General features: G+C 51.0%; 1 protein-coding gene across 1 annotated transcript in view; it reads left to right on the top strand.

The window, feature by feature from the left end:
• The first annotated feature begins 7,716 nt into the window (after positions 1–7,716).
• Epb41 (erythrocyte membrane protein band 4.1) overlaps positions 7,717–14,270 on the top strand; it is a 175,232-nt gene continuing 168,678 nt past the window's right edge. Inside the window, exon 1 of the mRNA XM_070037457.1 lies at positions 7,717–7,824. The gene's annotated coding sequence lies outside the window, so the exon portion shown is untranslated. The remainder of the gene's footprint in view (positions 7,825–14,270) is intronic.

The raw sequence follows: 14,270 nt of genomic DNA, 5'->3' as shown, positions 1-14,270 counted from the left end.
GGAGGGTTGAGGAAGAGGGAAGTGTTACCACTGTGTGGTAACACTGAAGTTCTGTGTGTGTGTGTCCTGAGACACTCTCCCTTAGCTTTTTGGTGGTTATTTAGAGATAAGAGTCTCATAGACATTTCTGCCCAGGCTGGCTTTGAATTGTGATCCTCATATCTCAACCTCCTGAGTAGCTAGGTTTACAGATGTGAACCCCGGCTCACATTATCATTGTTAATTAATTAATTAATTAATTTTGTGGTGCCAGAGTATATAACCTAAGGCCTTGTACACACTAGACAGGTGCTACACAGAGCCCCCACTACAACCCTCAAAAAACACTTTACATTGCCAGCCATGGGTCTGAGGTCAAACCAAGTACAATTTAAAAAAGAATAATAATAAGAAGGAAGTCTGACAACCGCTTGGACTAGTTCATATCTAAGCTCTTTTTAACCCAAACAATGTTAAATATCAGCTCTTTTTTTTTGGGGGGGGGAGGAGTCCGGTCGTGGGACCTGAACTCTGGGCCTGGGCGCTGTCCCTCAGCTCTTCAGCTCAAGGCTAGTGCTCTACCACTTGAGCCACAGTACCACTTCCGGCTTTTTTGTTTTTGCTTATGTGGTGCTGAGGAATCAAACCCAGGGCCTCATGCATGCAAGACAAATGCTCTACCACTGAGCCACCTTCCCAGCTCTTTTTTATCTTTCCTTTTTTTTTTTTTTTTTTTTTGCCATTTGAACTTTAGGTCTAGGCACTGTCCCTGAGCTTCTTTTGCTCAAAGCTAGCACTCTACCACTTGAGCACAGCACCACTTCTGGCTTTTTCTGAGTAGTTAATTGGAGATAAGAGTCTCATGGACTTTTCCTGCCTGGGCTGGCTTTGAACCTTGATCCTCAGATCTCAGCCTCCTGAGTAGGATTACAGCTCATTTCTCAACTGACAATTAGATTGTGAGTTAGCAAAGGGCTGGCCCTGGGTGTCTCTCTGTCTCACGCCACTCCACAGTACTCAGCACAGTAGAGAGGAGAGGCTCAAAATGGGTCACCTCAACTGACCATATCTGGCAATAGCAGATTGCCAGCACTGCAGGAGCTCAGACCACTCCTCCGCACCGCTTCCAGGCCTCTAGGTGCCACCACTTCCTGGGGAGGTCAAGTCAGGAAGGGAAGTCTGGTATCCCATCTCCAAAGCAGGAAAGCAATGGTGGGTCCAACTAAGTGGAACAGAGAGTCTGTAACTAGTCTTAGCAGAGGATGTACAACCAAGACGTCTAGAAAGCTGAGATTCAGTTCCAGGTCGTAAGTGACAGAAGGTCTGGGAAAAAGGTCTACCTGGGAAGCTTGTTGGGGGATTTGAATCCAGGTCTTACTCCTGCTTCAGAATCCCCACATCTCCTGTGGGCACATCATAAGCCACTTCTACAGGCCTAGAGTAGCCTCCCACTGGTACAGACCCCAGGAAGGGCCTTGGCTTTGTGTTCATTTTTATTATATTAATTAATTTATTTATTTATGTTGGTCATGGGGCTTGAACTCTAGGCTGGGGCGCTTCAGCTCAAGGCTAGCACTCTACCACTTGAGCCACAGCTCCACTTCTGCCTTTTTCTGTTTATGTGGTGTGGAGGAATGGAACCCAGGGCCTCATGTATGGGAGGCAAGCACTCTACCTCTGAGCCACCTTCCGAGACCCTTGGCTTTGTGTTTACAAGGTCAGGAGTTTCTATACACTTTTGGAAAAGTCAAATACATTTCTACTCTATTGAAGATCATTGTCTTGCCCAGTACTGGTGGCCCATGCTGATCTGAGGATTGTGGTTCAAAGCTAGCCCAGGCAGGAAAGTCTCTTATCGCCAACTATTCACCAAAAAAGCTGAAAAGAGAGCTAGCTGAAAAGAGAGCTAGCCTTGAGCAAAAAAGCCCAGGGACAGTTCCCAAGCCCTGAGTTCAGCACATACATATACAGATTGTTATCTCTTTCTACTCTGATTTCCCCTTTTCCCAGCCTGTGTCCTCAGCTTTGAGTGGCTATGTGCAATGTGTATTCTTAACTTTGTGTATTTTTTAAAAAATTTTCTCCTGGTAGCCCATCAATCTGAGATCAACCCATTGGGTCCTCAGTTTTCCCAGCCATGCATGAAGGTCTTTATAGGAAAAAGAGGTATTCAGCTCTCTCTCTCTTCTCTCTCTCTCTCTCTCTCTCTCTCTCTCTCTCTCTCTCTCTCTCTCTCTCTCTCCCTCTCCTTCTCTCCCTCTCCCCCTCTCCCTCTCCCTCTCCCCCTCTCCCTCTCCCTCTCCCTCTCCCTCTCCCTCTCCCTCCCCCTCCCCTCCTCTCCCCTCCCCAAATTGAGGGCTTTTCCAAGGTGTGTTCAAAACCTCCTTTGAGGCTGATCCTGGTGCGAACGAAGCCAGCCTGGCCAATTCAGCTCTATGACCACCAGGTGGCAGCAGACACCATTTTCCCATTTCTGTAGCTCTGGTCCAAAGTAGCCAGAATAACAAAACCCCTTAAGCCTCCTTGGGTTCTTCTGTCCTGTCCTTCCAGCAAATGGAGAATGGTGCCTTCAATTCCTAGCCTTGTCATTTATTGGCTATAATAGTGATCTGCTCACTTAGCCACACATAATTAGCTTTATTCTGATTCATTTTACTCATCCACAAAAGAGGGATGTCATGGATCCATGGGCAGGGTGAGCGAGGCCGTGCTGCTCTATTTGCTCACAGTCATTGGCCACCATTGTGGTTTCAACAGGTGTTTCTGAGCTGCACCTCCTCTGGGAAAGGGATTCCTCTAGCAGGTCTGGCCCCCACACTGGGCAGTGGCCTTTTTTTCAGAGCCCTGAAGTGCTCCATGTTTCCATATACTGGATTCACCTCTACTGGCAGACCAACTCCCACCTCTCTCTTGGAAGGCTCCTCAGCTCCTGCCCACCTTGCTGCCATCTTGGGGTTCTACCCTCGCCTTCGAATGGATCCCTCAAATGAGAGTCCCTGACTTCTTTCCCACCATCAGTACTTCTCCCTCTTCTCCTCCAGCAACTACTGTCACAGCCTAGCTAGAATATGATGCCTTCATACTCAGATTCCCTGTTCACCCTAGATTTGTCCCTCTCTGTAACTCGTGTGTGTGTGTGTGTGTGTGTGTGTGTGTGTGTGTGTGCCGGTCCTGGGGCTTGAACTCAGGGCTTGGTGTTGTCTGTGAACTTTGTGCTCAAGGCTGGCATTCTACCACTTGAGCCAGAGCTCCATGTCTGACTTTTTGGTGGTTGAAAGCCAACTCTTGTCAGAAAAGTCCATGACATTTTTTTTTCAGCTTGTGGGGCTAGAAGTCGGGGCCTGGGCACTGTCCCTCAGCTCTTCAGCTCAAGGCTAGTGCTCTACCACTTGAACCACAGCACCATTTCCAGTTTTCTGAGTGGTTTATTGGAGATAAGAGTCTCACGGTGTTTCCTGTCCAGGCTGGCTTTGAACCTTGATCCTCAGGTCTCAGCCTCCTGAGTAGCTAGGATCACAGGTGCGAGCCACTGACATCCAGCCCATGAGACTCTTATTTCCAATTAACCACCAGAAAACCAGAAGTGGTGCTGTGGCTCAAATGGTAGAGCCCTCGCCTTGAGCTGAGGAGTTCAGGGACAGTGCCGAGGCCCAGAGTTCAAGCCCCAAGACTGACCAAAAAAACACACAAAAAAAGACTCAGGGTAGAGGGAGGTGAGATGTACTGTAAATAATAGGGGCAGGATTCAAACCTGCAGTTGAAGCCCCAGGTCAGTGGTTCTCTCCTATAATCCCAGTTACTCAGGAAGCTGAGATCTGAGGATCATGGTTCAAAGCTGGCCTGGGCAGAAGAGGCTTACAGTCTTTTCTGCCCAGGCTAGCTTTGAACCATGATCCAACTACCTAGCAAAAAGGCAGAAGTGGAGCTGTGGCTCAAGTAGTAGAGCATCAGCTGTGAGCAAGCAAGCCAATCAAAAGTATGGACCCTGAGTTCAAACCCTGGTATCCACACTAAATAAATAAGTAAATACATAAATGCATAAATACCCTTGCAGTTAATTCCAGCCACACACTCTGCTTCAGGCCTGAGTGTCCTCTCCCTCTCCAACTATTCTTTTTTTTGTTGAGTCTCTCTTCCCTCCTTAGAGTGAACACAGTACTGGTCATTTTTTAATGGGAAGGGAGTGGGGGTTTAGGTCAGCCCTGAACTCTTTGGTCCAAGTTATCCTTCTGTCTCAGCCTCCCCAGTATATGGGACTACAGGTATGCACCACTGAGCCTGGCTTGGTCAATTTGGGAGGGGAGTTATAATATGCTCAATAAAATACTGCTGAACAAATAGATGCTTCTGTCTCTGTACACTCCAATGTCCTGTCCCCCCCCCCCCAGGTCTGTTCCTTGGACTCTTTATCAAGTCCCTTGAGGCTGGTGGCAGCACCCAGACTCTGGCAGGATAAGGAGTCCCTGGAGGCCCTGACCTTTTCAGTGGAGGAGGGGAGAAACAACTAACTGCTTCCCCTGTCTCCCCCAAACTTATCAGTCCCCCACAGGCCTCAGCAAATTTGGGTGCTCAGCCTCTAGAAGAGCACTGTCCCCCGCCTGTCACCTTCTCACTCTTATTACTGAAGACTTGTGTGACTTCAGAAAGATTCAGGGAGAGAGAAGGAGAGGCTGAAGGTAAAAATGGCCAGGATTGTGAGCTGCCTCTGCCGGAGGTCTTCTTTCCCTCCCTGCACCTCAGGCAGTCAATTGCTTCCCAGGCTCTGGGGAGGAAGGTAGAGGTTAAGAATTCACTACAAGAAGTGGGGTGCTGGTGGCTCACATCTGTTACCCTAGGTACTCGGGAGGCTGAAATCTGAGGATCGCAGCTGGAGATTAGCCCTGGTGGGAAAGTCTATGAGACTCTTCTCTCCAGTGAACTACTAAAAAGCTAGATGTGGAGCTGTGGCTCAAAGTGGTAGAGTGCTAGCCTTGAGCAAAAATAAGCTAAGGGAAGTGCCCAGGCCCTGAATTTAAGCCCCAGTACAGAATTCCCGGGAAAAGGCAGAGGGCTAGTAGTGTGTAGTTGGGGCAGAGACAGCACCTTGCCCCTCCCACTAAGTGACTGACAGGCCCTGTTTGCCTGCACAGAGCCAAGTTGCCTCAACAGGAAGTACACACAGGTGCCAGGACAGATAGGTCTTAGGGATAAGGCAGGGCTCTCTAGATCCCTGGGGGGATCTAGAAGGGGAGCAATCTGTTTACAAGACACATGAAGAGACAAAAATCACTCCCTTTACACAAATGTATAAACATAGGCACACACCAGTGCAAGCCCCCCACCTCCCAATACACAGTCAGGACCCCCACACAAGATCGTAAACACATTCCCTTCCAATGTGCTCCCGAGTCACAAACTCAGAGAGACACCAACACACATACACAGTAGCAGACAGTGGCACCCGCACTTATCAGGCTGGGGCAGATGCTAGCACTGCTGAGTCACCACAGACTGCTCTGCCTGACTGAGCTTGGAGCGTGAGTTGGCCCCAGCAGGGAGGGGCGGGGCCTGGGGCAGCTCTTTAGAATAAGTCTGTCCACCCTACTGCTGGTGCTTTGTTCTCCTTAACCCTTCCATTGGAGTGGGTGGTCCAGGGAGCTCCTAATTGCCGAAGCCCAAAGAGTTTAAGGCTCACAGTTTGTTTTCCTTAAGAATACACGTGGGAGCAATTAAAAATGAATACTAGATCCATCAGTGAGCATTTGCATATATATATATTTTCACACACTTTCATTTAGTCATCACAACAGTTCTATATAAAGTTGGTACTGTTAATAATCCCCAGAAGGGAAGTGCTTTGTCCAAAGGCACAAACAGGGTAAACCCAGAGCCCACACCCAATTGGTTCTAATCTCTAGCTGTTAAGCACTGCCCCATGGGTTGACGTGTGTGTTGGTATGCTCGGGAGTCTTGATGTAGGTGTGCTGGGTTTCTTTTGAGATTCTAATGGCCCAACTGAAAGAGTCTCACATATCCAGATTTCCAGTTAAAGGAGCCCAAGCTGGCCACATGCCAGAGACCCATGCCAATAACCCTAGCTATTCAGGAGGCTGAGATCTGAGCATTACAATTCACAGCCAGCCTAGCAGAAGAGTTTTGAGACTCTTATTTCCAATTAACCACCCAAATGCCAAAAGTAGAACTGTGGCTCAAGTGGTAGAAGGTCAGCCTTGAGTGAAAAAACTAAAGGACAAGATCTGAGCCCTGAGTTCAAGCTTCAGAACTGGGGGAAAAAAGAAAAACAAAAAACAAAAAACAAAAAAATAGAGTTTCTTTGGTGCCTTGGAGCTTTCCTCTTCTTTGGGAAAACATGCTCCAATCTAGGGGTTCAGTTTGGCTCTCTTCTGTATTGTCTCCAGGCCCCTGTGAGGCAGTAATTAAGGTCCTCAAGTCTCAACCAGCACCTGACTCAGAGAAGGCCTCTGTGAATTAGGGGCAGCAAATTAATCCATGCCTTTCATAACTATAATGAATGCTAACACTTTATTGGAGTTTTTCCTGAGACTGACACTGTTCTTATCACTTTACATGGCTTACAACATTTAATTCTGGCCAAAACCTGGCCAAAACAATACTTTCTTTTCTTGGGGGTGGGTAGTACTAATGTTTAAACTTACAGCCTTGTACTAGGTTCTACCACTTGAGCCATGCCCCCAACCCTGGAAAATACTTTTGTTATCCTGTTAACTGGCTTGGAAGGAGTTAGTAGCTCGCCGGGAGTCATGCAACCAGTAAGTGGCAGGATTGTGGCATAGACAAATTACAGGGGCCTTCCAGGAGGAAGATCACTGCTGGGAAGCTATTTGCCCTCATGGGCCTCAGTTTCCCTCATTTCTCCAAAAAAGGAATTAGCTTTGCATGAATCTCTGCTATGGAATATTCTGTGACTTATGATTCTGGATTCCTCTATATGGAATAAGGATTTTTTTTTTTTTCTAGGCAGAAGTCCCGAAAGGAAGACTTGGCCTTAAACTTGTGAGCTTTGCAAGTCTCGGGACTTCCGGACACTGACCTTACTTGAGCAACCAGAGGTCTGAAATGAGGTGGATGCGAAGGGTCTTGGACCAGTGATCGTAGAAGCCCCTTGCAGTGCTGACGGAATGAACCATCAGGAGAGAGAAAGTCACAAATGTGGCACTGTCAGACTCGTGACATGCATCTCTAATTCTCAAGGAAACATTAGATGGATGATTGCGGAAACTCAGGTTTGGAGAGGTGACCTGGTGGAGGTCGCATAGGACCAAGTGGTGGGTGAGACAGGCGATCCTGGTGGCTATCTTTAGGATCAATTTCCTAGATCCCTGAACTCTAGCCCCAGTTCTAACCAATTACCCTGAGTGGCAGCACCTCAGTGGTAGCAAATTGCTTCATACTTTTGGCCACATGACGTCAGCAACTACACTGCAGCCAATCCAGGAACTTCTTGACCTCCTTCCCCTGCCCCCCCCCTTGCTGTCTCCCTGGACCTGCGGGGTGGGGGGTGGGGGGTGGGGGGTAGGAGGCGGGGTGGAAGCCGGGACTAGGCGTCCCCTTCAGGCCGCACCTGCAGCTCCCACCCCTTCCCGGTTACCACTCCCGCCTTCCTCGGCCCAGTGCCGCCTGCTGTTCTTCAGATCGGCAGATGCCTGCGCCAATCAGAGGGCCTCCCGGGGCGAGGGCGGGGCCTCGCGTCAGAGTTGCCCTGTCAGTGCAGGTGGAGGCCCCCGGCGGGGCAAAGTGGCAGGAACCTCTTAAAGGGAGAGAGCGGCGGAGATCCAGGACGCGGCCCGGTCCGGCGCGGCCAGGTCTCCGCCCCGTTCAGCCCAGGTGAGCCTGGGGGGGCCCCCCGAGCCCTGGGGGGGGGGAACAGGGTGAGAGACAGATGGACCCACTCCGAGGGCTTCTGAGTGTCCCGGGAGGGGCGAGACCAGGGTGGAAGAGTCCGCAGAGACGGCCATGAGGATCCAAGCTTCCCGGGTCCTAACTTGGGGTCCGAAAGGTCTTGAAGTTCGGGGTGCACAGAGCGGTCAGGATCGGGGTCCCGGAGCCCGGATCCGGACCTCACGCGGGCGGTCGGCGGGCCCAGGGTGGGTCGCTCAGGCAGGTCCCCGCAGGGCGGCGCAGCCCCGGGCCAAGCCCGCCCTGCGCGCCCCGCACGCTGCTGCCGGGCCGCCGCCGCCGCGGGGAGGGCACCGGCCCCGCGCCCCGCGCCCCGCGCCCGGATCCCGTCCTTACGTAACTGACTTTGAGTTGCCGGACCCGGGGACCCGCCGGCCAGGGCAGCGCGCTGCCCGCCGGGGTGGCGCTCCGGGCGCCCGCCGGGCCCCGCGCACTCCCTCCAGGCTGCGTCTGGAGCACTGGGCTCCGCCTGGGCTCTCCGGGGTCTCGGCAGGGCTCAGGTTCCAGCTCGCTCTCGCCCCCTCGGTTCCCTGCCGCTCATCTCCCTTCCCCGTGTGGCCCCTGTCTCTGTCCTCTGCCTTTTCCCGAGAGTTGTCTGGTGGTCACCTACACTTTCCGGCAGGCCCTCCTTCTTGGGGGGAAGCGGGGACCCCCCCTCCTTTCCAGCAAGCTGGTCCACATAGACCCCAGTCCGCGCTGGTCCGTAAGGGGGAGGCGAGGACTGCCCAGGGAGAGGTGGGTAAGGTGATTCCAGGGCCCTCAGCGTCCCCTGGAGGGAGGGGGGCTACCCATGACCCCTGGGGATGGGGTAGAAACTGGCCCCTTCTCTGCCTCGGGAGCCCGTTTTCTCCAGGCTGACTGGAGGGAGCCTGGTCAGGGCTGAGATTATGGCAATGGCAAGTCCTCTGGTCACAGAAGGGGAGAGGAGAGGAAAAGGAGAGGTGGGAGCACAGACCGAACCCCCACTTCCCTGCAGAAAGCTCCTCACCCCTTTGTCATGGCCTATGTGGGCAGGAGGCTGACAGGGGCGGGGAAGCCAGGCAGGGGGTGACTTGGAGCAGGCAGAGAGAGAAGTGACAGACTTTCAGCTAAGAAACACCTCCTGGGGTCACTCTGTACCATCAAAACGCTCTTGAGAGAGTGGCAGACACCCCCAAAATAACTTCTGCATGCTACAGCGTGGGGTACCTGCTGCTGTCAGCTGCATGTAAATAAGATGTCACAGCCCTGGTGAGGTGGCAGTTCTTAACTCTGATTAGGAGTGGCTGAGGGGAGACTGCTGAAGGAGGTAGAAGTTTTGGAAAGAAAGGGAGCCAGAAACTATGGGGAGCTGGGAGGGTGGGAGGGAGACAGGCACCAGGGCCCTGTAAGCCTCACAGCCTCACAACTGGGTTTGCATCTTGGTCCTGTGCCATCATCCTTGCTGCGTGACCTTGCATGAGTCACTTCACCTCTCTGAGCCACAGGGTTTCTCCTTAGTCAATAATCCAGACTTCACAGACATTAGCAGAAGCAAATGAAGCCTTGAAGCACTAAGTATGCAGAGGCTGGGTGGTAGCTGGTCTGAGAGCAGGCATGGTGTGTGGGGGAGGGGGTTGGGGCGTGTTTTAAGAAGGGAGTGGAATCGGGGAAGCCCTGAGGTTTCCCCCATCTATACAAGAGAATCAGACAGGGCCTGCCAGGTCCTAGCAACACAGGGCACAGGGTGTAGCGCCTAGTGTGTGGGTGGCATTCAGGGAAGCAAGAAGGCCCCACACCCCACTGTCTCCTGTTGACCCATCCCTGTACTGCTTAGACCAGGCTGGCCTCTCTCTATAGGCTCCAGTGCCAGTAGAAGCTCCCAGGCTGCTCCACCCCCTAGACGAGTGGGGGTGGGGTTCTGGCAGGGCAAGGCCAGCACCCTCTCTGCGGAGTGGACCCTGGCCAGGAGCCTGGTTGGCTGTGCTGGGCAGAAACATCCCAGTCTGGCTGGGAAGATGCTGACGCTGTGCAGGTCCAGTGGAGAGCCAGAGCTCAGTGAGCTGGAAACAGGCCTAGCTGAGTGGACCAGGGCTGCAGGGTGAGAGGAGGCTGGGATGGGAGTTGGGAGGATAGATATAAGGAGTGAATCCTGGAGGGATCTCCAGAGCAGAAGGGTGAGACCAGAAGAGAATGTCACTTGGTTATTTCCTAAGCCTTTGCTGAACACATATTATGTGCCACAGAGAGAGATTTTCCAGCCACAGGCCCCAGAGGATACTCACAGAGGACCCACCTGATAGGTCCTGATGGCCTGGGATTTGTTGTAGAGTGGGTCTGTATGGCAGCCCCCTGCAGGATGTGTTCAGAATTTCCCCAGGGCCTAGGATTCTGATGTTTATCAAGGAGATAGGATTCTATATAGTATATAGTATATATATATACTATATAGTTTGTAGGCCAGCTACTTTACTTCCTCCTCCTCCTCCTCCTCTTCCTCCTCCTCCTCCTCTTCCTCCTCTTCCTCCTCCTTCTCCTCTTCCTCCTCCTTCTTCTTTTTCTTCTATCAGTGGTGGGGCTTGAACTCTGGGCTTGGGCAGTATCCCTCAGCTCTTCAGCTCAAGGCTAGCTCTCTACCACTTGAGCCACAGTGCCACTTCCTGTTTTCTGAGTGGTTTATTGGATAAAAGAGTCTCATGGACTTTCCTGCCTGGGCTGGCTTTGAACTGCGATCCTCAGATCTCAGCCTCCTGAGTAGTTAGGATTACAGGCGTGAGCCACTGATACCCGGTTTTTTCTTCTTCTTCTTCTTCTTCTTCTTCTTCTTCTTCTTCTTCTTCTTCTTCTTCTTCTTCTTCTTCTTCTTCTTCTTCTTCTTCTTCTTCTTCTTCTTCTTCCTCCTCCTCCTCCTCCTCCTCCTCCTCCTCCTCCTCCTCCTCCTCCTCCTCCTCCTCCTCCTCCTCCTCCTCCTCCTCCTCCTCCTCCTCCTCCTCCTCCTCCTCCTCCTCCTCCTTTCTTCTTCTTCTGTTGGTCATGGGGCTTGAACTCTGGGCTTGGGCGCTGTCCCTCAGGCTCTTCAGCTCAAAGTGAGTGCTCTACCACTTGTGCAACAGCACCACTTCCTGTTTTCTAGTGGTTAATTGGAGATAAGAGTCTCACAGACTTTCCTTCCCCCGGCTGGCTTTGAACTGGCTTTGAACGGAGATCCTCAGATTTCAGCCTTCTTAGTAGTTAGGATTACGGGCATGAGCCACCAGCACCTGGCAAACCCACATTTTACAAATGGAAAAACTGAGGCTCAATGTGGGCCACATACCCGATATTGACTTCCAGTGCCCAGCTCTTGCACCTGGATAGTAATTGGGTAGGGCTAGTCCACTGGGAAATTTGCTAATGTGTTCTGACCTGCAGGTTGCCCTCTGCCCCTTCCCTACCCCCACCCCTGCTTGACCCAGTATAATTGGCAGAGCCTATGCCTCAGCTCCTCAGCCTGAACATCCCACAGCTCAGAGCTTGCTCTAACGGAGATCACACAGTTCCACCAGTTTGGACTAAGCAATGTGAGAAGCACCTCAGTACCTCTGGAGCACAGACCTCCCACCTCAGTCAAAGCTGGTTTTTGGAATTGGATCTAAATTCAAATCCCAGATCAGCTAGCCACTGCCTAGCTGTGTGGCTTTGGTTGAGTCAATTCACCTGCATAAACCCTGGACATAGATATAATATACTTCCTCCTTCATGAGGTGGTAAATAGTCAATGTGCCGGTGCTAACTAGGTCCTGAAGCTATCAGAAAGGGAACTGGGAGGCTCATCAAGACTGGGATTCATCTCTCTCCATTTCACAGAAAGGGAAAGGACCTCTGCTACAGAAGGAAAGAGGATGGGGTGGGGAGGGTCAGAACAGAAGCACAGAACCCCCTTCCCCAAAAAAGACTCAAGAAGAAACATAAGCCAGGCACTGGTGGCTCATGCATGTAATCCTAACTACTGAGATTTGAGGATTGCAGTTCAAAGCCAGCCCGGGCAAGGAAAGTCTGTGAGACTCATCTCCAATTAACCACCAGTAAAGCAGAAGTGGCGCTGTGGCTCAAGTGGTAGAGCGCTAGCCTTGAGCTGAAGAGCTGAGGGACAGCATCCAGGCCCAGAGTTCAAGCCCTAGGACTAAAAAAAAAAAAAAAAAAAGTGGGTTTAAGTGAGCACAGATATTTTGACCTGTGGGTTGTGGCTGATGTCAGGAGCAGAGGAGGGGCCACAGTGCCAGTGACAAAGCCCAAAGAGGATCATCTTTGGTCAGGAACAGCTTGGATCCTGGGCTGGTTCTTTGATGACTTTCAGATGAAGAGACTGAGGTAGGAGGGGCTCAAAGGCTTGTCTCATCTGTGGCTAGAGTCTGTGGGGGAGGGGCTTGTGGAGATAAGGGAAAATCTGGAGGAAGAATTCTAGGCAGATGTAAGCTGCACTCCTGGCTTGACCTTAACTAGGCTTGGAGATTGGATACAAAAGAGTCTCTTTGCCTCACTGTCCTGGTCTGCAAAATGTGAAAAGTAATAATTTTTGCCTTTAAGTCCTGCATATGTGAGGAGGTATTTGTAGGATCAGGGGGAAAATATGATTGCTGGTTATTTTATTTTAGCCCCAAACTGCAATTCTTAGTGTGTTTGGGGGTAGGGGAGGCACTTCCCACAGCTCCTCTGATGACATGCTTTTACCTTTGAGGTGTTGGAGAACCCTAAGACTAACAGTCCCAATTACTGAGTAATCACCACGCACTAGGCTCTGGCTTCACCTTCCCTCATCTTGGTCTCCATAGCAGCATCCTTGTTCAGTAGGAGGTGGCCTTGCCCATGTTAGGTCCTTCAAAAACCCTTGCCTAAGACAGGTGCTGGTGACTCATGCCTGTAATAGCTACTCAGGAGGCCGAGATCTGAGGATTGTGGTTCAAAGCCAGCCCGGGCAGGAAAGTCCCTAAGACTCTTATCCAGAAAACCAGAAGTGGCACTGTGGCTCAAGTGGTAGAGTGCTAGCCTTGAGTTGTAGAGCTCAGGGACAATGCCCAGGTCCAGAGTTCAAGCCCCATGACAAACCCCACTCCCCACCCATAAAACAAAACAAAACAAAAACCTGCCTATAGTTCCCTATAATAATGGACTTAACACTTAGGAACAGCTTACTATATGCCAAGCATTATTCAAAATGTTTTACATGTATGCAGCAATTCCTAATGCCACCCCCACTGTGTAGGTGAGTAAAAGAAGTCAAAAATAGGTCCAGTGTCACAAATGGTAAGAGTTGTAAACGATGGAGCCTTTTTTTTTTTTTTTCTGATGCTAGTACTGGAGCTTGAACTCACAGCCTCATGGAACAACTCTGTTTTCCTTTTTTGCTCAAGGCTAGCATTCTACCACTTGAGTCACACCTCCACTCCTGGCTTTTTGCTGGTGAACTGGAGATAAGATCCATTCTCAGATCTTAGCTTCCTGAGTAGCTAGGATCATGGTGTGAGCCTCCAGCCCCCAGCTCAGTCTGCTCATTGAAACAGTCATCAAAGTTGTCATTCAGTAACTATTTGCATGCTTGTCTCCTTGCTGTATTTAGGCTCATCAGGGACTATATCTATCTTCTTCAGACTGCTACCCCAATACCTGGCACATAATAGATGCTCAGTAAATGTTTGTCCACAGGGACATTACTGCCTCCAGCATGCTGAGCCCTGGGAGGCCTGATGAGCTCAGGGTGGATTAGCACATTATTGCTGACTCCAGGGTATGAGCCTAGCAGAGCCTCAGAGGCAGAGGGAGGGCTGGCCTAGGTCCCGGATGAAGAGGGCCCCAGAGAGCTTCATTGTTGTTTGTGCTGTGTATCTCACCGCTGTACTTTTGCTTCCATGTGCTGCTGCGGTGATGCTGATGGTTTCATGGCCTTTCTCTGACTGGCGGCGTGACCACTACTGCTGCGTCTGAGTGAGTACTGGTCTGAGTTGCTGACTACCACTGGAGCATGATTAAATGTGTGTCCTGGGGCTCTATGGCCGGGATGGGGTAGAGGAAAGACACTGGGTAAAGTTTGGATCCTTCTGGGGCTGGCTTCTCTCCTGACGTTTAGCATAGTGGGGAATGATTTTGGAGACATGTGATAGAATGGAAAGGTGTTTGGAGCTGACTGGCTTGGAATCTTTTCTTTTTGTGCCTGTCCTGGGGCTTGAACTCAGGGCTGGGCACTGTCTATGAGTGGTAGGCTAGCACTCTACCACTTGAGCTACAGCTCCACTTCTGGTTTTCTTTGGAACTTAATTGGAGATAAAAGTCTCACAGGCTTTCCTGTCCAGGCTGGTTCTCAGTTCTTAGCCTCCTGAGATTACAGGTGTGGGCCACTGGTTCCTGGCTTGGAATACAATATTTTGCCATTTATAGCTGGG

This window comes from Dipodomys merriami, unplaced genomic scaffold (assembly GCF_024711535.1).
Source record: "Dipodomys merriami isolate MVZ:Mamm:240054 unplaced genomic scaffold, mDipMer1.0.p SCAF_28, whole genome shotgun sequence".
NCBI classification, from domain to species: domain Eukaryota; kingdom Metazoa; phylum Chordata; class Mammalia; order Rodentia; family Heteromyidae; genus Dipodomys; species Dipodomys merriami.
Note: the sequence above shows the minus strand (reverse complement) of the source record. Positions and strands in the feature narration are given on the sequence as shown.